Raw genomic sequence first — 24,153 nt, 5'->3', positions numbered from 1 at the left:
GTATGCCAGTCCGTATTTGCATGTCCATACCATACATTCAATTTGGTCCAGCAATTATTGTAACTAGATATAGGAGGATGTGTTGTGAGTGCCAATGAGACAACTTTCTATCCAAATAACAATTTTAAAAAGTAAACCATAATAGGTGAATGTGCGTCCTTCAACACGGAGCCTTGGTTCCCACCGAATATTAAGCTATATAGGGCCCGAAAATTACTAGTGTAAAACCATTCAAACGGGAAACCAACGGTCTAATTTAAAACGACAGCTACTGTAATCAGATTCCTAGCTTAGGACAGGTGCAAACATTTGCATCGGGATTAAACGTTTTAATGGCACAATGTTTTTTATCGCACGAACTTTGTGATTGGATTTTACGGAAAAAAATGAGGCGAAAGATACCGATTTTTTTTTATCATTTGGAAGATTAATGTCAACAGTTTCTAAAAATTCACACTCAAAGGCATTGAAATTCTAGTTTGATTCAAATTACGTGGGGATAAGTGACATGTTCAACCCCCTTTTTGCAATATTGTATGGTAAATAAATACAAAATGTTGTCAGAGCTACACATACAAGGATTAATTTTCACCATTTTAACTTTTGAAAATCAAATCTATGGAAGATACTAATTACATACATATGCACATGTACAACACAAACAGTTAGATTAATGTATTAGAAATCCAGGAATAGGAGATAATAAAACAATTTGTGGCTCATTTTTAATTTTATTTTCTAACTGTGATCAACTGTGGAGTGCTACCTCACGCATGTATCATATATAATCTGTATCTGGTATACAAAAAAAATAAAATTGAGAATGGAAATGGGGAATGTGTCAAAGAGACAACAACCCGACCAAATAAAAAACAACAGCAGAAGGTCACCAACAGGTCTTCAATGTAGCGAGAAATTCCCGCACCCGGAGGCGTCCTTCAGCTGGCCCCTAAACAAATATATACTAGTTCAGTGATAATGAACGCCATACTAATTTCCAAATTGTACACAAGAAACTAATATAAAAATAATACAAGACTAACAAAGGCCAGAGGCTCTTGACTTGGGACAGGCGCAAAAATGCGGCGGGGTTAAACATGTTTGTGAGATCTCAACCCTCCCCCTATACCTCTAACCAATGTAGAAAAATAAACGCATAACAATACGCACATTAAAATTCAGTTCAAGAGAAGTCCGAGTCTTATGTCAGAAGATGTAACCAAAGAAAATAAACAAAATGACAATAATACATAAATAACGACAGACTACTAGCAGTTAACTGACATGCCAGCTCCAGACTTCAATTAAACTGACTGAAAGATTATGATTTCATCATATGAACATCAGGCACAATCCTTCCCGTTAGGGGTTTAGTATCATACCATCATAACATATATGAGAAGAACATAACCCGTGTCATGCCAACAACTGTTTTTAGAATAAATGTCTTTAGTTCCGACGCAAAGACCTTATCAGTGACTCAATATTAACGCCAAAATATGCAATCTTTAATTACTTGACAACAGTATCGTAATTATATCCCTTCTTAATCAGTCTATTTAAAGGTTTTGTAAGTTTCTGAGGTGAATACTGACACCTTTGTGCTTTATAAAGAATATTTCCATAAAAAATTGGATGTGAAATACCTGAACGTATAAAAAGTCTGCATGTTGAGCTATATTTACGAATGATGTCTTTATACCGATGATAAAATTTAGTAAAAATACAAGTCCTTATCATATATAATATGTATCTGGTATACAAGTCCTAATCATATACTTGTATAAATTATTATTAATATTTTATAGTTCAATAACATTTGAAAATATCAAAAGGCTATGAAAGGATTACTAGGTTTATTGACAAGATTCGTAAGAATTTCCATAGCGGGCTGATAAAGGTACCTTTATTGACTGCTTCCGGAATGTTATCACATGTCTTTCCGTAAATTTCCGTGACGTTTATCACATGCAACTTCGTGCATTTCCGGAAATTTGATTGAAAACTACAACAGAACGCGGAAAACGGCAACTGATAAGACTTTTCCCAAAATAGTTGAGGAGCAAACATGAATTAAGTTAAACCTGTTTCGAAAGACATAAACGAGGTGACAATATTATCGAAGAACACGACAAAACAAATAAAATGCTTGTTACATCAATAAAACAATTAAAGTAAAGAGTTTGTTTTGGTTGTCTGTAAATATTTTCTGAAAGTGCAAAGACAAACAAAATTAAATCTTAATAGTTCGTGTCTGTATATCTTCTGCTGAAGTATATGATAAAAAGATAATTACATGTCATTTTTCATATCAGACCCTTTATCGGCCCTCGTTCATGATATCAGCCCTCGAGCCTGCGGCTCTTGTGCTGATATCACAACCTTGGGCCGATAAAGGGTTTGATATGAAAAATGCCATGTAATAATCTATACATATATTACGCCTTTATCATATATCTTGTATCTGGCATGTCTGCGCCATCTTACGCCAGAATCATTGATTTTGTATCTGATATGCCTGCTCAATCTCACCCAGGTGTCAAACATCTTGTATCTGATATGTCGGCCCAATTTCACGCCTGTATCATATACCCTGAATCTGGTATGATTGTCCCACTAAATGCATTTATCATATATCAGGCCTGTATCTGGAATGCATGCCTGCTCCATATCGCGCATGTTTCATATACCCTGTATCTGACTTACCTGCCAAATCTCACGCCTGTAACAGATATATAGTTTCTGGCATGCCAGCCAAATTTCACACCTGTATTCCTTACCATAGCCCAAGCCCGTACCGCATATTTGGTATCTGATAAGCCTGCTCTATCTCACGCCTGTATGATGAATCCTGTATCTGCGAAGCCTGTCCCATATCTCATGTCTGATTCATAAATCCTGTATCTTGTATGTCTGTGCGTTATCCGGTCACGCCTGGATATTCTATCCTATATATGATATGCACTCCCCATATCTTGCACATGTATCATATAAAATCTGTATCTGGTAAGCCTGTCCATATTTTACACCTTTATCATATATCTTGTATCTGGTATACCCAATAGCTAACATATTCATCTTATTCAAATTTATAATTGGCCTTTTCAACGCCAGCCCGAGATCAAACCGAGACTCCCATATCAGCTCGAGACGTTATTCGAGGGCTGATATGGGTCGCTGAGTGATAACTGGGCCAATATAGAAAAAGACCAGTATAAAATTGAGAATGGAAATGGGTAATGTGTCAAAGAGACAACAACCCGACCAAATAAAAAAAAAAAACAGCAAAAGGTCACCAACAGGTCTTTAATGTAGCGAGAAATTCCCGCACCCGGAGGCGTCCTTCAGCTGGCCCCTAAACAAATATATACTAGTTCAGTGATAATGAACGCCATACTAATTTCCAAATTGTACACAAGAAACTAAAATTAAAATAATACAAGACTAACAAAGGCCAGAGGCTCCTGACTTGGGACAGGCGCAAAAATGCGGCGGGGTTAAGCATGTTTGTGAGATCTCAATCCCCCCCTATACCGCTAACCAATGTAGAAAAGTAAACGCATAACAATACGCACATTAAAATTCAGTTCAAGAGAAGTCCGAGTCTGATGTCAGAAGATGAAACCAAAGAAAATAAACAAAATGACATTCATACATAAATAACAACTGATTACTAGCAGTTAACTGACATGCCAGCTCCAGACTTCAATTAAACTGACTGAAAGATTATGATTTCATCATATGATCCTTCCCGTTAGGGGTTTAGTATCATACCATCATAACATATATGAGAAGAACATAACCCGTGTCTTGAATCTTTTTACCATATACTTCCGACTTATGAACGCATCTATGGCGGATAATACCATATCAAACTGACCACAGGCTTTCACATAGGGCTACCAGCCTGTGTTTGAATCTATGACTTCTGCTCGGTACAATATACAATAAAAAATATCATCTGTTTTGTGTATGATATTTATGTCATCACATCGCGATTACCAAATACCTCTTGTTTTTATTTTAGATAAATCTTTGAAATGTTTAAATATGTGTTTCAAATGCTGTACCAACTCTTGATAGAGATACAGTTCTTTGATTGCTTTTTTCTCGGTGAACACACCATTGGTACAATTTTACATGTTTTGTTAGCTATATAGCCGTTCCATTATAAAAGAAAGGAAAGCCAAATATTCCGAGATTCTTTGTGCTTATCATAATTTCATGAGTTTATAATATTGTGTGGTACTCTATATATGATGATCCATCTATATTCTAAATATTCGTGTTGTTTACAATAATATATATGTAATTCATTGTTACATGTATACATGTATACAAATACACGATCAAGTTATTCAAATAAATCAAATATTATTATTATTTTGTTTAATTTAAATAGAATGCTTATAGAACGATGAAAATTTAAATAGAAGCTTATGGTACGATGTAAAATAAAACTCTAATAGAACCAGTCGACAAACTGATCGCTAGAATAAACAGGGTAAGTCAAATGTTGTCGATTTTTTTTATTCATGGGTTTGTCTATGAAAGTAACGTGTATCGGATTCAAGATTTCAGTCCTGCAATAGTTAATTTAATACATGTATAATATTTTCATAATATAAAGTACTTAAACGAACACAAGCAATAAAGTTTTGGATCAAGAAAACATGAAAAGCAATCTTACAGGGTTTGTTCATTTATTTGACGAAGCAAACACATGGTTAATGCGGGGTAAAATGTTTCTGATTCTTTAAGTAGTTTTGGGGTGTTTTTTTGTTACCTTAGTTAGATTTACATAATCTCGTTCCAGATATCACTAATTTAGTTAGTCTTTACACTCCAATAAATTTCAGTCTGTACTTTCACGCATTGTTTTTAAAAATAGAAGTTTATAAACAATTTTTTTTTTAAATTTCTGTTGTTATAACCAATTAATTTTGTTTTTTTATTTAAATTGACAAAATACATAAAAGTTCATTTAATGATGCTAGGTAGATAGTAGATACATTTGATTGTTTGAACTGCTATGTAAGGATCGTAATGATCCATGCGGATTAATGTATCGGTTTTCAAGAGCTGAACTGACAACGAGTAATCCCTACAATTATGGGTTCCCTTTTACTGACAACAAAAAAATATGTGCTGCTATAATGAGGAGATAGCTTTGGCGTAGTAGAATCCTAGCTGCTTAGTGCATATAGTTTCATGGATAAACTTCATCTAAAAAGAAAGTAAATGCAATAATTCGGTTGGGATTAATATGTATCCTACTGTTTTAATTATTACAGAGTGAGCTCTGTTATTTATTGTGGACTGATGTATAACTAAGTATGGATTTCGACATATGAAATATGTGTCCAAATTTGTTTACTCTCTCAACTGTGTATTTTTGTCAATGGGTTCTACGCTATTGATTTCATTCACATTTTTCAAAATGTTTTTATTATTAAGATTTCCGTTGACAAAGGGTATACAAAACCAGTAAACATGATCATTATTAAATACTTGTTTCTCGCTGTTTTGTTAAGGTAGAAAATCACCGTTGGTCAAACATCATTAAAACATTGAAATTGAATTTCAGGTTGAAATACTTGACGAATACAATAATTGGGTTAATAGTATAACATACAAATGGTTGAATAACAATATTGCAACCGACTCTTCTTGGTGATGATTTAAATATAATAATATGGTGAAAGAACATATATGTCAAGTAATTTAAAACATGCGTTAAATTATCTTCTGATATTTATTTGACAGTCAGACTGTTAAAATTAAGTAATTTTAATTCATTCGAGAAAAATACCTTTTCTATAAAGCTTTTTCTATAAGAAAGTTTTCTTTTGATGATGATAATAATGATGATTGATGGATGCTGCATGTCTAGTTGCAAGTTAGATGCATATTTCGAACGAGAACATGTTAGTGTGAAATGAATTGCTGTGTACTACCATGGAAGTAATATTGAGTTTAAATATTACTTCCATGGTACTACACAGACACGCTGAGTCGGATTTTCACACGCTTGTTTGCACGGAAACACGGCATCCTACCGAGACGTGTAAAGTATTCTAAATCCGTGTCGCGTGCGTGCTTGATTACCGGGTGAGCGACAAATACTAAAATCAAGTCTTTGGTTTGTTCCGGTCGGGGATCGAACACATAACTTACAACACGCGAGGCGAGCACACTGCATTGATAACACTAAGCTGGTTTTGTGTCACAGATAAACTTTATCTTAAAGACAGAAAACGAACTTATTTGGAAGGAACTTATTTAATATAAATCGTACTGCTTGATTTATTACAAAATGTGTTCCCTGATAAATTGTATCATGTATTTCACTACATGTGTGTTTGTCCGTTTTTTTTTTTTTTATCTTAATAACAACGTATTTAATTACAAGGGACCTAAGCTATTGATTTCATTCACATTTGAAATAATTTGTCAAATTAAACCATTGACCAAGAGATGAACTTTTCCTTTGACAAAAGGGTGTAGAAAACCAACAAACACGGTCATTGTAAAAAACTTGTTTTTCGCTGGTCAAGTTTTGTGAAAAGGTTGAAAGTCTGCGTCGGTCAACATTCATTAAAACACGTATGCTGTGTTGAACTAAGGACTTCTACTGTCTTGCCGTTTTGTCTAGTATTTTGATATTCAAAGCAAACTTTAAAGTCGCCTCAATTAATGAGCTAGGAAGAATAAAACAGTTATGTTGCCGATGGCAATTTAAAAATACGTAGTTTCTATTGAAAAATATTGAATTGGTTGAAATAAACGTTTTCTTGCATGCCGTACATGTGTGCGTATACCATTTTATAAAAGCGAAGATGGGGTACGATTGACAATGAGACAACTATCAGACAAATTCCAAATAAAGCTGATATTGGCCCTTTATAGGTCTAGAACGGTCTTCAACAATTAACCAATCCAAAACAGCACAATCGACTATAAAAGGCACTGAAATGACAAAATGTGATGCAATTCAAACGAAAAAATCAATGGCTTGATTTATGATAAAACAATAAACAAAGCAAAAAACCTAATTTGACAGATAGTAACCAACGGCAACCATTCAAGTACATTCTCTTGACTTCGGGCAAGCACATAACAAATGTGGCGAGCTTATATTATGTGAGTGTTCAACCCTCACTTAATTTGGGACGAAAAACAAAAACACAAAACTGCAAATATCAGTTGGAAATTACTGGACTTGTCGACAAGAAGAACAAACAATAACTTACATAATGACAAACAGATCTAACCAGTTCTCACAGTTGTCGAAAGCTAGTTCAAAACCAACACATCTTACAATAAATGTTCTCCAAGACTTTATAATGCGTTCGGATTAAAACTTCGTTATAATAAGATTTTAGAAGAGCAAGCATTCGCCTATATAGATATAGATACTAAATAAATCCATTGTTAAAATCGTAGCTAAAGCCCCTTTGAAATGTACTAAGTAGTTTGGGTAATACGCAATAGACGATATACCAGTGCAACCTTTTTATTGTAGGTATAAAAACTTCGAATTTAAGCTTATATTCTATTTAGGCTCATCTGGCTGTTGCTACATTATATCACTAGATGTTCATCGTCTCTGATAATTTCGAAAGCCCTCCTCTTCTGTAACATCTGAATAAATATAAATGAAAGTTTTCGCTTTTAATTTAATTTTGAAAATCGAAATTTTGTTAATGCTGCTCTATAAAGAACACTGTAACTAATTGATATACAAATCATAGAGTAATAAATAGATAATTATCTTCGTCATTTCTATTTTGTATTTCCATTTCATAGTTTGGTGTTCCTAGTTGGAATGGGGAAACTATGCGGTACTACACATAGTAAAACAAATCTAGTCTATAAAGGCTACATAAAGTAAATATATTAAAATCCTTTAATGCACGGTTAAAACTATTTACAATGCCGAGCCCAATAATAGAATAAAGGCTGTAGCCCTGATTTGAAATAATCGAGGATTTAACATTTTAAATAACATGTAACTTATTTCAGCAATGATTGTCATTATAGGCCGGTGACCAAAGTCAGATTTATAAAATTTTAATCGTCAAAAATGGTACACGGCTATATCATATATCATTGCATTCGGAAATATGTGTACTTTGAGATTCTTCTGGTCGTCAAATGAAAATATGGTGCAGTTTTTCAGAAATCTTGATTAAAGGTCATATGTTGTTTTCAAGGAAAATTAAAATTGAATATCTAACTCCAATTTAAATACCATTTTTACAGTAGAATGATTGAAAATATTTTCTTCATTATTCAATTTTTCATCCAAAAAGTGGAAATCCATCATTATATGATATTTCCGAACACACGTATGCGACTGTACAAAAAGGGGGGTAGTTTTCAGTTTTACATGATGTATTTTTTTCAAATAATAAGAACAACGTCTGTCAAAACTTAACAAAATTTATAGAAAATCATGAAAAAATATGTATTTATTCATATAACCATCTAGTATACATCAATGAAAGTGAAAACTTAAGTTTTTGCCATATACGTTGAACTCGGTTCATGCAAAACAGACAACACAAATTATTTCAAAACATACTTATAGCTGAGTTTTACAATGTCAAGACGATTTCTATGAAATATATTTGCGTCAATAGGAAAATAATCATTTTAAGATAAACTTACAACTTTAAAAAGGTATATTTTATGAAAGAATAGCCTTTTATTCGTTTGAAAATGAAGAACGTTTCGGTTATTCAATCCCAAACTAAGTGACGCAAGATCATATTTTTTGTATGCGGGATATATTGACATAGCGCTAAATATACCTAACTTTAATCAGTAATTCAGACCTCAAATGACTTTTGTAATGTGGGGACGTTATTACGACGTTCTGACCATTGGCTGGAATACGTATGTTCGCAAGTGGAAGTTTTAGCAAATCTCGAACGTCAGTATTGGTCCGTAGTGTTTAAAGAACACGACAAATTTCTTAAGCCACGATTCATATAATGATATTGCTAATATCAATGTTAAACTTCGAACATTTAACGTGTTGTGACTTGCAATAGAGTGGTGGTCAAATGTTTGTGTACCACATATAGCGAGCTTTTATCCATCACCATTGGACATCATCGTCATTGCTAAATACACTTTGGCCATGTCAATCTATTTTATGGGGGACATAAAACAACTGAAACATCAGTGCACGCACCTCTAGGACAAATGTCAAAAGAACCCTGTATTGAAAGAAACGTCTTGTCCTGCTGCTCGAAACTCAAAATATCTCTAAACAAAAGCCAAGAAAAAACCCATCTGTGATCCGCATCGACAGTATACACTAGCTATGATCACATGACTGTAGTTTGTGCAATGTTTCCGATTGCTTGGACGTTATGCCCTACATTCTGGTCTGTATAAGTGATTTGATATCTGAACTAGGGATAGCATTTATATCACACTGCTGATGGTAAAAAACTTTCTTCTGTGAATGATCTTGTAATTTAGAATACAACAGTTTGACTCCCAGTAAAAGTTCATAGCGGCTATATGACAAATAAGCATTAAACAGCCTTTACTTAAATGTTCTGTTTTAGAGAATGAAATTCATCGTCTCGGTTGTAGTTTTCTTTACAATAGATGCAAGCATATGAAAGAGAGACAAAAGATACCAAAGGGACATTAAAAGTTATAAGTCTAAATAAGCTTACAACGTCGTGGCCAAAAAATTAAAACAAACCACAGACAAACAATATTACACATAGCACAATCTTTGATAGCCGTGCCATTGGTTTCTTGACTTGAGCCGGCTGCCATTTTGTCTGTATGTCTCAAAGAAACACAGGCAACAGTGCGTAAGTTAAAACAAAGCTAGGGCAGTTCCAGGAAAAATAGTTCAGTTTGGTTGTGTCAACAAGATGTTACCCGTACCATGCGAATCAAACGTTCTTTATTATTAAGTACATGACACCAAAATTAAATTTACACGTTCGACACTCAGGTGTTACAATTGAAACAGAATCTGCTAAACTTTCCGGGGGCACACGAGATAATCTTGTTTTCAGTATGTTTCGTGTTAATCTTTGGTGGTCTTTGTAGAGTTTTGCAGAATTTTGTTTGCCGTTTACGTCGTTCTCCTAATTTTACCATGCCGTTTTGATATTATCGTCGACTAATATATGTTTGAATAATTATCCCTTAAAATTCTACGGCCTGTTTTAAGTAGTCAGGGGTGCACCCCTGTCCAAGAAGACTGTATTGACTCAACAAGCACCAGCATAGGGTAACATTTGATATATGTGCACATTATACGATGGCGCAGAGGAGTGAAGTGCATTGAGACCTAGCCGGGGAATTGACATTTGGAAAGTTAAAATCGCCCTCCAACGTTTGTCATAGATTTTTGTTTGAAGTCGTCAATCCGTCTCAATTTCAAAGAAAAAGGCCAAGATATGAAGCGAACATTCTAATTTCTGTAGTATCCTTTATCACAAGCTAACTGGGAAATGTAAGTACTGACTGACTAAAATGTAGGTAAACAAGAGAAAGGTAATCTTCAATATATCTGAATTTTGAAATCATGGAATTAAGCAAAAAGGTTTACTTTAGGTCTTTAAAAGGTTCTGCATTTCAAATTGCAGTGCGAACTGTAGATATCACTATATCGTGTAGACTTATGCATCATTCGTATCCATTTTTATTATAAACAATTTTCAAGCGAATAGAATGAACCCGATGATAGATGTACATCTATGAATCAAAGTCACAATTATATATTAATCTTGTGTATATTTTATCATTACGCCAATCAACTGTGTCAAAATACCTCAATTTACTGTACGTTTGTAAAAATAAATCAATTATTCTACTTCTGCATTTAATTAATTAACACTATTTAAGGTATTCAAATGAATGTTTGCTTCTTTGAAATGATAACGCAAAGTTTCAACGGACTTTCTAGTTTTGTTATCTTTTTGGGATTTGGTCGGATCCCTATTTCTTAAATAAATCATTGAAAAACTTATTTCGCCTTTTACATAAATAAAATCAAAATAACACAACCTTAAAAAAGAATTACGGACACCAAAATAATTCAACGAAACAATAAAACATAAAAAAAACAAGTAATATCAAGTCCAAATATTACAGGAAAACTATGTCCCAGCCCAATCATGGACGGGACACAACTATCCGGAATATTTTTAAGTAAATGATTGATGAGAAGAGATTTTTTAGATTAAAAAAAATATCGTTTTAAACAATATGACCTCATAAAAACATGTGTATATGAAAAGAAAAATTGTAGTTTTATTTACTTTATAGTAGAAACGATATAATCCATTCATCAGCGCTTTGTTGTATGATGTTGGAATCGGGTGAAACACAAAATGTCCCCGTAAGCAGTAGTTTTTACCTTCATAATTTGTCATCAAAAGGCTTTGAGGATTACCCTTTTTGCCTAATGCATAGAACATTATGTTTCACGTTTAAATAGAACAAAAAAGAAAGATATGCGATGGCAGCTTTTGAATAAAAAGCCAAACGGCATGCCACTTATGATCTGCATTTGATGTCAAATTTGCTGACTAAAAGCTGAAATAAAAAAAAATGCACCATACGACTTTTTGACGACCAATCTTAAATTCAAGTAAAATCATTTTTCTAGGACTGTGCCAACTTTTAGCCGTGTACCTTAAAGTGAAATTAAACTCCTTTAATAATCGACTTTTTCCTATTCTGTCACTGCACTATTATAGACGTTAATATAAGTTGGTTGGTTGGGTCCCTATGGTAGAAGCATATAATGACAGGTCATGCTAAAGTTGTATAAAAAGCAGCATTGATTTTTCTTGTACACACTTTTCCGTTATAAAAAGCCAAGTAAAAATGTATTCGGTTTCTTTTTGCTGCAAAATAATGTATATGCTTATTCCATGATAGGGTATTGGATATTATTACTCCTAAGTATATTGCACTGTCTACTGTTTCAAGAATGTAGCGATTACAGCTGTATGAATATTTGACAGGATCCTTGTTCTTCTGAAGTTTGAGGATGACATTGTATTTAGTTGCATTAAATGAGATCATCCAAGGCTTCTCTCTCAATTTTCTATATCTCCAAGAATATTTGCAGTTGCATTGTATCTTAATTACTTACTCAATGCCCGGTATGCAATTGGCATATAAGGCAGCAACAGTTTGTCTGTCTCTGGTAATCTTTTCTACTGCTCCCAAAGGGTTATTCATGGACTTTAGTTCTCCTTCTACAATACGTCTCCATATATTTCTTTTTGTATGTCTCGCTTACACCTTCCTTCTGAAGTCCAATTCAATGCTGTTTTAGTGATACAATTTCTATCTCTTCTTATCACAAGTCCAATCCATTTCCAACGCCTTCTTTTAAATATTGTACCCATGATATATGATACCCACCTCACACCAGCTGTTGCTTTGCCCTAAACTGCAGCAAGTGAAATTGTTGTAGAATCTTTTGATAAGCTCGATTACTAGTATTTCTTTTGTAATTCTATATATCTTTGTGACACTGTCTTAGAAGGTCTTCTTTGGATATTTTGTCTGGCCAAAAAATGCGCAGGATTCTTCTAAAGCTTTTGGTATGGAATACTGACAGTTTGTTCAGACCGACTTTGGCATCCTCCAGCAATCTGATCCGTATAACAGAGTAGATAATACACAACTCTGGTAAAGTTTTAGTTGAGTCCGCTTACTGTACCAATTCCCATACATTGTTTAGAGATCTTAAGATATTTCTGGCTTTGTTTAATCTGTTTATGATGTCATTTCCTGTACATCCATTGTTTCTTATTGTACGTCCTAGGTATGTTAATGTTTTTGTGATGGAAGATCTTTTCCATCTACTAGGATATGAATTGGTTTATTGATGTTTACGGCCATGGCTTCTGTTTTCGTTGGGCTGATGATAAGTCTAACTTGACTAACAAAAGTGTTAAGACTGTTTGTCTTCTCTTGTTAATGGTGTTAGGTATGTGATACAAGAGCTAGATCATAAGCGAAATCAATATGTCTAACGTTGATGAAATGTTCCTTCTTATTCCTCTTGTGGCATCTTCTGTTGTTTATCACATTATCCAGTCAATGACCAAATTAAAAAGAAGAGCAGACATCATATATCATTGTCTAACTTCTGTGTTCATCTCAAACCAGATGTTGCTTTGCCCTACACTGCAAGTGAAATTGTTGATAAACTTTTGATAAGCTCGATTATTTCATTAGACATTCCGTATGCTCTAAGTATTCGACACAAGCTCTTTCTGTTGATACTGTGAAAAGTTTTCTTGAAATCCCCAAAGTTGATGTAAAACTGCCTTTGCTATTCTGTACATTGTTCGATTATTTAAAGTAAAGCAACGATTTAAACAATGCTTCCCCTACCTTTACATTTTCTTGTTTAAATAGCCTTCTCTTAGCTGTTTATCAACTGCATCTATTATTCTTTGGATTATATTTTTTGTCATGATTTTACATGGGATTGACAAGAGAGTTTTACCTCGCCAGTTGTTGCAGTCACAAAGAGATCCCTTCTTGGCTAACTTTATTAGTATGCCTTTGATCCAATCGTCAGGTATAACTTTACCTTCCCATATTGATGTAAATAGTGATTGAAGAATTTCAGCTGCGAGTTCTGGGTCGGATTTGAAAAGTTCTGCATTCAGATTGTCCTGCCTTGGTGATTTTCCATTGTTTGACGATGTTATTGTTGTTATTATTTCCTGTATGTCTGGTAAGTTGATATTTATTTCGAAATCTTGAACTGCCAAAATGAATATTGCCTCGTCATCTGGAGGTGGTCTGTTAAGTATTTCTTTAAAGTGTTCTGCTCATCTTGATGTTTGGTCTTTTTGTTGTCAATAGCCTTTCGTTTTTTCCTTTATATGGACATCACTATTACGACCGAATTTGCCACAAAGTTTTCTTGTTATCTCGAGAAAAAAATATTCCCATTAACCCTTTTCTGCTGCTTCGTCTGCTTGTTTAGCAAGTCCTTCCATGTACGCTCTTTTGTCCACCCTATTCATTCCCTAACATTTTTACCTAGTACTCTATAGCTTGCTTTGTGTCTTTCTTGTAGACTTTTAGATTTTGTGTCTAGTATCTTCTTTTTCACAAGACGTCTTTCTTCTATAACCTTCCAAATACCTGGTGTTATCCATTTCTTCATTTTTTTACCATGTTTAAAACCCAGAAAATCATCGATATTTGCTTCGTATATTGTTCTCATTTGATCAAATTTTGAGTTGACTTCTGTTGTTTCTGTTGGGATCATGTCAGGATTATCTGTCAGAACTTAAAACTTATTCTTTAATTGAAGAATAAATGCATTCTTTACTTTATGATCTTGTATTTTTTTAATATAATAACGTATAGGGACAAGTTATTTACGTCCTGTACTCCTCAATTTTAATAGTTTGCAATAACAAGGTGATTGTCACTAACATCATTAGTACTTTCTGGTCCCCCTTGACTTTAACATCTAGTTATGAACGTCTGCAAGTAACATTTGTCATAAGGTGGTCAATCTGATTCTTATCACGTCCATACGGAAATATTCTTTCTCCATTATCATTTTTAGTACTACATCTTTGTTTACCCATTATTCTGTCCATATCAGTGTTGTTGTTTCCAACTTTGGCATTCAAATTACCCAGCACCACCGAGAAGATCATGGTATCAATCTAACTTCTGCTTAAAGTGTGCATAAAATGTGTCTCCAAAACTTCATCACTGTTATTTGTTGGTGAAAAGCATTGTATAAAAGTCATGTTGGTGTTCACTCCTTCTCATTTTGCTATTACCAATCAACTATTAACAGGTTTCCTTTAGATAAGTCTTTTCTCATGCAGTGCCTTTCTTGAAGATACTATTCCTTCAAAATAATGTTTGTCATCTCTGCCTGAGAAATGAACTGTTTCTCCTGTTTCTGTCTTTATTTTACCAGAGCCTGTCCATCTACTCCCACTTAATTCCAAAAAATGTGTAAGTTATATCGCCTCATTTTTTATGTGACCTCTGCAAGGTTCCAAGTTTATACATTGTACACACGTTCCAAAATCCGAATCTGATGTTTGCTTTAGCGCTCAGTACTTCATTCCTGCCAGCAGCTAACCATACAGCTCTCGCCACTGGTAATCGTACTATTTTCTTAAAGGCTTTTTCGCATATCGGCTGTTTTTGTTTCCTTTCTTGTTGTTAAAGTAATTTGAATATTTTTACAGAATAGAGTTGTTGGCCCTATGCCGACCCCAATTACTTAGAGGGTCAGGGATTTTTTTGTCAATGTTTCCTTTCTTTAAATAAGTTGCTGATGAATCATTATCTACACGTTTGTATTTTTGGAGTTTTCTTTCGCCTTGATGAATTACATTCCAAGGTTAACGATCATCATCTTACCGGCTATTTACCTTTAGTTGTGGCAAGGGTGACGAAAGTAAGGGCTTCTCAACACATCTGCGTCGTACGGGCCCTTGCTGCTCAAAGTTCAATACATTGAAGCCTATATACAAGATCGAAGTGACAATGCGCTGTCGCGGGTAGGCGCTAAAGACGTTTTGTCAGTGTATAGGCTATTTACTGACAGGAGAGGCTTACTCACTCGGCTCTTTGTTCGCTCACAAAAGTATGTTAGGGTAGTCTGCGTAAGAGAATGCCATCACCGAAAATATGCGGTCAAATGACATCAGATTGGTACATGTACGACAAGGCATGTTGTCGATGGGCGTTAGAAAAAAGCAAATATCAAGAACTGTGGTTTGTATTACACATGAACGAGCACCATCTTGTACCGATCTGGCACTGCAAATAATATTTTTTATTTTCTCTGTTTCATAGGAATGAATTGATTCATAGAAATCCATGATAGAAACAAGAAGATTATGTGACAGGGCAAAAAAGTAAAAGATTATCAACTTCTACCTGCCCTCTACTGTATCAAAAAAGAACCATAAAGAAGTTACTGTTCTAAAGTATAATCAAATATACCGGCATTCATATTGACCGGCATTTCGATAGACATTTTGTAATCTCCTTTTAAATACTGAATGTGTATACCTAGTTTGATGAAGGTCGATTGGAAAATAAATTATCTGAGGAATTCACAAGTTTGTGTTTTACAGACACACAAACGTTACTGTGTTCTGAGGAGATAACAACACATGTGTCTCACACCGGCCACATATTGCATGTATATATATATATACAATTAATTATACGAAAAAGTCATCAGTCTCTCATAATAGACTTTTGCGGAAACTGTCATATACATACGATTAGGATTACAATTACACTTTCAAGTAGCATTTTAATCTTAGGTCATTTCAAAGTGTAAATATAAACCGTCAATTCAAAACAAAGACTAATTAACTCCTATGGTGTTTTTTTGTTATAGTTTAAACAAAGGGATTTTGAAAGATATATCGGTACTCAAAATTAAATCATGACAGCTTGAGGTGGAGCCAGGACAACTTGGGCCAAAGGCAAATCAGACTGAGACAACTTGGGCCAAATCAGCTCTGCCTTCTTTAAGAGACATCTCGAACCACTTTGAACCACACAAAATCAAAAACAACTCTGTCTTCTTTTATAGACAGCTCGGGACAGATTGAAAAGGCTTTTTTGTAGTTTTTACGGTTAATTTTACTTTTTGTTGTTGTTTTTTGTTTCGATTTTTTAGCTTTCTATAACAACTTGTCAGTTTGACCCATGTCAATTAGTTCTTTTACTGTAAAATGTTTTATGACGGCCTAACTAGACCAATTAAAATGATAAAGCAAAGAATACCTCTCAATTGCAATGAAAATTTAAATCAGATAATTATATATTCGTCTTAACATATACGAGCCTTTGTTGTAATATGTGATCCTTAAATCTTTCACGACGGTTGAAATGCCTTTTATATTACCGTCAGACGCCATATGGCAGTTTTCGACTATCGTTAGCGTCAATGTGATTCAAATTTATACTGTGGTATGTCAAGACGTTATAATATGAATGAATATTCACTGTTTCGTCAAAATAAATTGATTTTAAATCGTCATAGAGAAATGAGATCCATGTTTCCTTGAGGAGTTTTTGTGGACGTTTGTTTGTATTTTTGTCACTTTTTGACCTAGTCGAGCCCGACTTGTGGATTCCAAATGTCCTTTTGCATCGTTTCCTTCTTTAAAAAAGGGTAATTAAAAAAGTTGCATTCAACATATATATGCATTTCATTTTAAATTAAATGAAGTCGCAGTCACGTTGTCTTTTTTTAAAAGTACACGGATGTCTGTGAACCTAATTTTAGATTAAATGCCATCAAACGATTTTTTTTTTTTAAATTACCCTTTTTATACTTCAAGAAACAAAGTTGTTATATGTTATCAAACAAAACTATATTACATCTTTTTAGATTAAAATGCACTTTGCTTGTACAGATATTTAAATACACACGAATATTAATTCGGAATATTCAATAAACTTATATGATAGCTCGAAGTTATGTTAAATGCGGATTTCTTAGAAACTAGCAACACATATTGATTGGAAATAAAGGGAAAAAATACCTTTCCCGACTGAGCCTTGTTTGCTGTTCGACCAAATATATATCCGAAAATATATCCAATATTGACAACTTACATGTGTAAGACAAAACTTGGAATATGCAGAGGAAATGTAGGAAATTAAAAAAAAAACTTATTTACACTCCATCGGAGAGAATTAAAAAAAAAACTGCATGGGTGAGCCTCCAAAAATAATTATTTACGAGATAATCAAAAAATCATTTGAATTTACTATGAACCTTAATTAGGTTCATTATTTTTTTTCATATTTTTAAACGATCCCTTGTTTTTCGTCAACTGTGTAATCCTAGGTATAGACATACTTTTCGCAAATATCTTATATTCACATGAGAAATTCTAGGATTATGATATTTATAGAAATACATACTGTACTGGAGGTGCATAGTGAAATTACTGATACAATTCATGACAACAGTACTAATTAGATAGCTGATTAAACCAAAAAGGATCTTAGATATAGCTTAAACTTTTACTTGGTGTAAATGCCATTACTATTTCTATCCCTCTTGTCTGATATAGTCTGATGTTGTCCTATATAAACAAGGTAAAATTAGCTCTGATACTATCAACACTGTGATCATTTCATTTATTAAAATAAAACAATAACGTTTAAATATCAATTCATCAAAATATCATGTCATTATCTAATAACAATGCTGGTTTTTAACATTTCATAGTGTCAAACATAACGTAGTCAGCAAAATGAGGGAAAATCAGTATAAATTTCAGACGAATTTATTTATATGTTACATGCATTTTCACAATTTATGCATATAAAAGATGTTCGATTTTTTTTCTATAATGCCTGTTAGACTAATGGCATTTTATATATTTACTGATTTATTTAAGAAATTCATAAAAATGCCTGGAAAATTGAAATAAACAAGTATGTGTCCATAGTACACAGATGCTCAAGATGTTTATCTAAATTATTATTCGTACCGCACATGCATTGCCGTTGTTCAGACGAACACAGCATAATATAGTGTAATTGACGTTTCATTTCTTAAGGACTCGTATAAATTGAATGCGAAAATTGCATAAGGAGCATACCGATCTTTAAAACAAAGCATTAGTAAGTGTGATACTATCTTGCACGGGGACCTTTTCGTTGTTTAAAAAACAATACTTGTTTATCTACGCCTTAAATTTTAATGACAGATATTTTAGACAAAGTGAGACTTTCTGCGTTGAAAAACTAAATGCATAGTCTGTGTGGTACAATGTTCTTAGCTGCTTTTTTGGAGCACCTGTATGATCTAAACCTCAGTTATCTTAAAATCTTAACATGTGAAGCCATGCAATTATGCTAAAACATTCCCTTACTCTAGTGGGTGAACAGTTATAGTTGTACTTTTCAAAACAAAGCAATACGTTTGATAATAATATGAGAACATTTTTTGCTCAGTATATTACCAAAATTTTTACTTGACAGTTTACCTTGTGTCATCAAAGATACAGTGATTGAAATTGTGTATGGCAGTCGCGCATTTCGTCTGCAAAAGAATGATCAGTGCAGTCCGAAGAAAAATTAGTTAAATAGGTATAAAAACGAACGAAATTGAAGACTCAAAATTCCAGAAAATTTACCAAATTCTTCAAGTTTTTTTGTTCATCATTTGTACCTATAAAAAGATTTGAGGGTCAATAACACAGCAGCAGCATGGTGATTTGAATTTTTGTTTTCAGGAAGACAGAAAGTAAGACCCAGTTAAAACTTTATCAAAGACTTTGTTGTTTACTATACAGCTCTGTCGGCATACTTGATTCAATTCGGCCATTTTCTTTGCTGGACCAGACAAATTATTTTTAGCGGCTTCTACAATAAATTAGATTAGTTCATACCCGCATACGGAATGCACCCCGGCGATACGATGAATCTATTTTATTTCTATCGTGATACCATAATTTGCTACCTTTGCCAAATATTGCGATTATTTTATCAAATGGATGAACTAGGGTATTTCTGAAACCTTTTCCGTCAATCTGAAAAAATATTTAAATCTTCATCTATATTTTGCTGCTGTAGTGTTAGCCATCGAATCTGCTATTCAGTTTGACTTCCGAATGATTAACCGATGCGACATGAATGCAGTCGAAAAAAACTATAAAGATATAAATGTATAGAGTGTTCATAAAAAAAACTAGATATAGGAAGATGTGGTGTGAGTGCAAATAAGACAACTCTCCAAACAAATAACAATTTATAAAAGTAAACTATTACTAGTTCGCTTATAAAATATATTCACCTGCTGTGTGACCGAACAAAAACAACATATCTTTGCTAAGTTAACCAACATTAATGTCAAGTAACTGACAATGCACAGAGTTCATATTTTAGTAGTGTAAACCATTCTGATAATGAAAAAGCAAAAAATTGACAAAAGCTTATACATAGTGTCATTAAGATCTCTTATAACAAATACAGAATTCATACATGTCTGGGTTAACATTATGTCAGTCTAAGTTTATATACATAAGATACATGGAATAAAAGAAGATAATGAATGTCTACTCTCAGACAGCCAAATGATGAAGTTTTCAACAATGAGTTAATAAAACAAATATTTTATAGTAGGCAAGAATATCAGTTATATAGCTTTTTTTTAATCAAGTTGACTAACTGCAAATGACTTGTAAATAAAAACAACAGTAGTATACAGCTGTTCAAAACTCATAAATCAATGGACAAAAAACAAAATCGGGGTATAGTGTGCGAAGATATCAAACACATCGTATTGGTCAACCAATTCATGATATACGAATAAATACGAATAAAAACGTCTCAATCGGAATATAAACAAACTAAAACTGAGGGAAACGCATTAAATATAAGAGGAGAACAACGACACAATATTAAAATGTAACCACGCTAACTATAAAGTTGATGCCGAAACAATTCGACTAGTTGCTTGTGAAAGCCCTAATGAATCTGGTTTTCAGTATAATTGTACTTTTAATTGTACAGTAATTTGGCAAAATAAAAGCTTGCATAACTGCCAAATAGAATTGACCAAAAAATCGGTTAGAAATGTAAACAATTCATTTGAATGCACTTTTTGTCTAGGTCAGCATTTATAAACATACCAGATTGTTTGTAATATTCAATGGGTATCTTTTTTTGGTAAAGAGCGAAATTTATTAAGACGACAACAATTGTAGATGGTCAAGGCTGAATACTGTAATTTGGATAATTCTTGTATGCACTTTTACAGCATTCTGGTTTTATGTATAAAAACTATTTTCATTTTTTAACATAACGCAAATTTTTTAAAACATGTCTGTTGCCTTTACTTTCCTCCAAGTAGAGCTCTTACATTTATCGTCAATTGACCAAGAATATGTTCCTCATCTTTTCAAGGTTGTTTATATTGATGCCGTGTCAGATGTACGTCCGAATAAAAAAACCTGGTTGTGTTTTTATACGTTATCTCTCAAAAAACAAATCTCTGATATACGAGGTATTATCGTTTATATCAAATGCTTGATTGTTATTTTGTCTAAAATTTATAAAATATGCATTTTTTTGGAAATTGACCTAATTCGACAGTAGTTTACAAACGTTTTAATCTTTTAATAAGAAAAATAAAGGTAACAAATAAAAACTGATTGTATCACATAAGCGCCAAAATGAGAAAGATCGGTACGTTGACAGGGTTATTTTCTCCTGTTGAAAATACAATCCGCCATGTGAATTCACACACGTCTCAATCGAAATATAAACAAACTCGTTTGAATAACTAACTGGTATCTTAAGAATTTATAAAAAAAACATATCCCAGTGTGCGGAGATATCAAACACATCGCATTGGTCAACCAATTCATGATGTTGGCCCTAAAAATACGAATAGAATTATATATCTCCCAGTGTATATAAAATTCCAACGCTTTCATTTCATGTATCATGACTTCCTTGATAGGGGGTTACTGCTTATTGGGAAACAATTTAACCAGGTGTTCCAAGTGAAGTTGAAATTATTCTTTCGAAAGTTTTATAAACCTCTTCACATGTTTGGATGAGAGCTATGGAATATCTGTGTGACAAATGCTAACAGATATGTTGTAAGACTACAATATAGTCTTTCTTTTACTCTATTGTGACATCACTGAATTTATACTCGATTGAGCACCACGAAGGATGCTACAGGAACTACTTTCCTTTACGGAGCACATGAGTCCAATCCTAGTTGTTGGTGTGGTCTTTGTTGCCCAATCTATAGTGTTATATGAAGGGTTTTGTAGATGTATTCGTCGCATCGTCTTTTTTTGTGTTTTGCCATGGCGTTGTTAGTCCCCTCTCCTCGATTACTGGTTTGTAAATGTACCCTTGGTATCAATCGATCCTTTTCCATATACAAAAGCAGGTGTGTTATGATTAACACTGAGACAACGCTCTACAAGAAGGTCGTTTTCTTTTTATTTCTGTTAGGACAGTTTCTGTTGGAAGACTATGTTCCTGTGCAATTTTTTTTGTTTTGAAAAAAGCTCTACCGATAAGTCGATGTTGACGGATTTCAATGAAACATGGGAATGGTTTTGCGTTAAGAGTAGAAAATCAAAAGTTAAATTAGATAAGATTCGCCATGTTTGGCACAACTATTTTGGGTCATCGGACTCTTTAAATTTGTATTTTTTGGGCTTTCATTTCGATTTTGATCTGGGCGTCGCTAATGACTCTTATGTAGACTAAGCGCGCCTATGGTGTATTAGATTGTAGGACTGGTACCTTTAATTAAAATTAGCATGTCGATATGTCCTTTACTAATGTTTATTTGTGTATTTCTCTGTCCGTTATGTTTTTGCATTTATTTGTACTGTAGTCCTGCCATTTAATGTTATCCTTTTTGTGTTATATTTAACAATGCCATAAAACCGGGAGGTGTTGCTAGCCGCAAAACTAGGTTCAACCAGCCATTTTTTTAAACTTTTTTTTTATTAAAATGTCCTGAACCGAGTCAAAAAAATGGCAGTTGTTGTCTTATAGTTTATTTCTGTATCTTTGACAATGTCTGTTTTTGTTTGTTTGTTTTTTTTTTGTTTCACTTCAGTGTTTCTGTTGTTTCATTGTTTTCCTCTTACAGTTCATGTGTTTATCTCATTTTTTAGTTTGTAACCCGGATTTGTTTTCTCTCAATCGATTTATGACTTTCGTACAGCGGTATACTACTATTACCTTGCACATCTAATGACAGCTCTGATTGGATATCACTTATCTTAATATTTCTAAAGGTAATATTTCCTTATTTTGTAGAAAGAATAGTGGAAAACACTTTAGAAAGATGTCTAGTTGAACATCAGGGGACCAAGTTGTTCATGTGAAATGTTCTTTGTAAGGATTTTTGTTAAATTTAGGTATTTGGTATAAAGATGCATGGGTAATGTTTTCTCTTCTTCTTTCATGTGGCTACCAAAGATGAGAAGGATAGATCACTTCTGGTTTTCTAAAACGTCCCCTTTGTTGTTGTAAGTAGAAACCTGTACAATTAGTAACAATTAGAATACAGACTGTTTGTAAAAAAATGAATCCATCTAAATGTGTTTTACAAACAGGTATATCAACAATATGGTCGAGTTTCATACTTCTAAAATATTTGCTTTCTGAAATATTTCACTATCTACTGTTTCATACTTCTGGAATAATTTCTGTCTGAAATATTTCACCATCTACTGTTTCATGCTTCTGGAATAATTTCTTTCTGAAATATTTCACTATCTACTGTTTCATACTTCTGGAATAATTTCTTTCTGAAATATTTCACTTTCTATTGCTTTTCTGAAATACAAAAATGTATTTCGCTTTCTACTGTTTTATAATTCTGAAATCATTTATTTCTGAAATATTTTACCTTCGACTGTTTCATTCCACTGGAATAATGTCTTTCTGAAATAGGCTTCTTCTATACTGTTTCATAATTCTGGAATCATTTCTTTCTAAAATATTTCGCCTTCGGCTGCTTCAGACGCTTTGAATCATTTTTTTTCTAAGAAATGTCACCTTCTACTGTTTCTTTCTCCTGTTTTCTTTTCTTTTTACAAATATTTTACCAACGGTTGTGTGATACCCTTGGAATTTATCAACAGCAGATATTTCTTTCTAATGGAAGCTGCATTTAACAGATCTGTAAACAAATCAAAGGCGATATCTTTATCTTTCCCGATTAACATACAATATAACACTTCCGTATTTTCTTGTCAATTTTTCGGTTCAGTTTGATACACTTTCCTTCCTTCTTTAATATTGATTGTCAGACACATTTCAAACAACTCCTTTCAATTTCTATTTTTTTGAATCATTGAACAACTGATCTTGTATGGTCTCTATGGTATTCTTATTTTGACTTTCTTTTAGTATTTTAAACATAGGTGACATAAAAATACTTGTTCAGCGAGTTGACATTATAGGTTTTTATATTTTTGTATGCAGATAATATTGAAAATAAATTTAAAGATAAAAAGGTATACACTTAGAACTGTTTACAAGTCATACTGTTGAATTAAAATGATGCTCAGAATATTAAATAATACACCAAAATTTGCCTTTGACAAAGTAAAATTTTATTGAGGTAAA

The 24,153-nt window shown here is 33.2% G+C and overlaps 1 protein-coding gene across 2 annotated transcripts in view; it reads left to right on the top strand.

The window, feature by feature from the left end:
• LOC134712530 (sodium-coupled monocarboxylate transporter 1-like) overlaps positions 1-24,153 on the top strand; it is a 52,318-nt gene that overhangs the window by 1,340 nt on the left and 26,825 nt on the right. The window contains exon 1 of one of the 2 annotated variants that reach the window (XM_063574169.1): positions 4,394-4,504. The exons of the other annotated variant lie outside the window; for it this stretch is intronic. The gene's annotated coding sequence lies outside the window, so the exon portion shown is untranslated. Of the gene's footprint in view, positions 1-4,393; positions 4,505-24,153 lie in introns of those variants that run through there. 2 annotated transcript variants of the gene reach the window in all.

Source organism: Mytilus trossulus, chromosome 3 (assembly GCF_036588685.1).
Source record: "Mytilus trossulus isolate FHL-02 chromosome 3, PNRI_Mtr1.1.1.hap1, whole genome shotgun sequence".
NCBI lineage: Eukaryota > Metazoa > Mollusca > Bivalvia > Mytilida > Mytilidae > Mytilus > Mytilus trossulus.
Note: the sequence above shows the minus strand (reverse complement) of the source record. Positions and strands in the feature narration are given on the sequence as shown.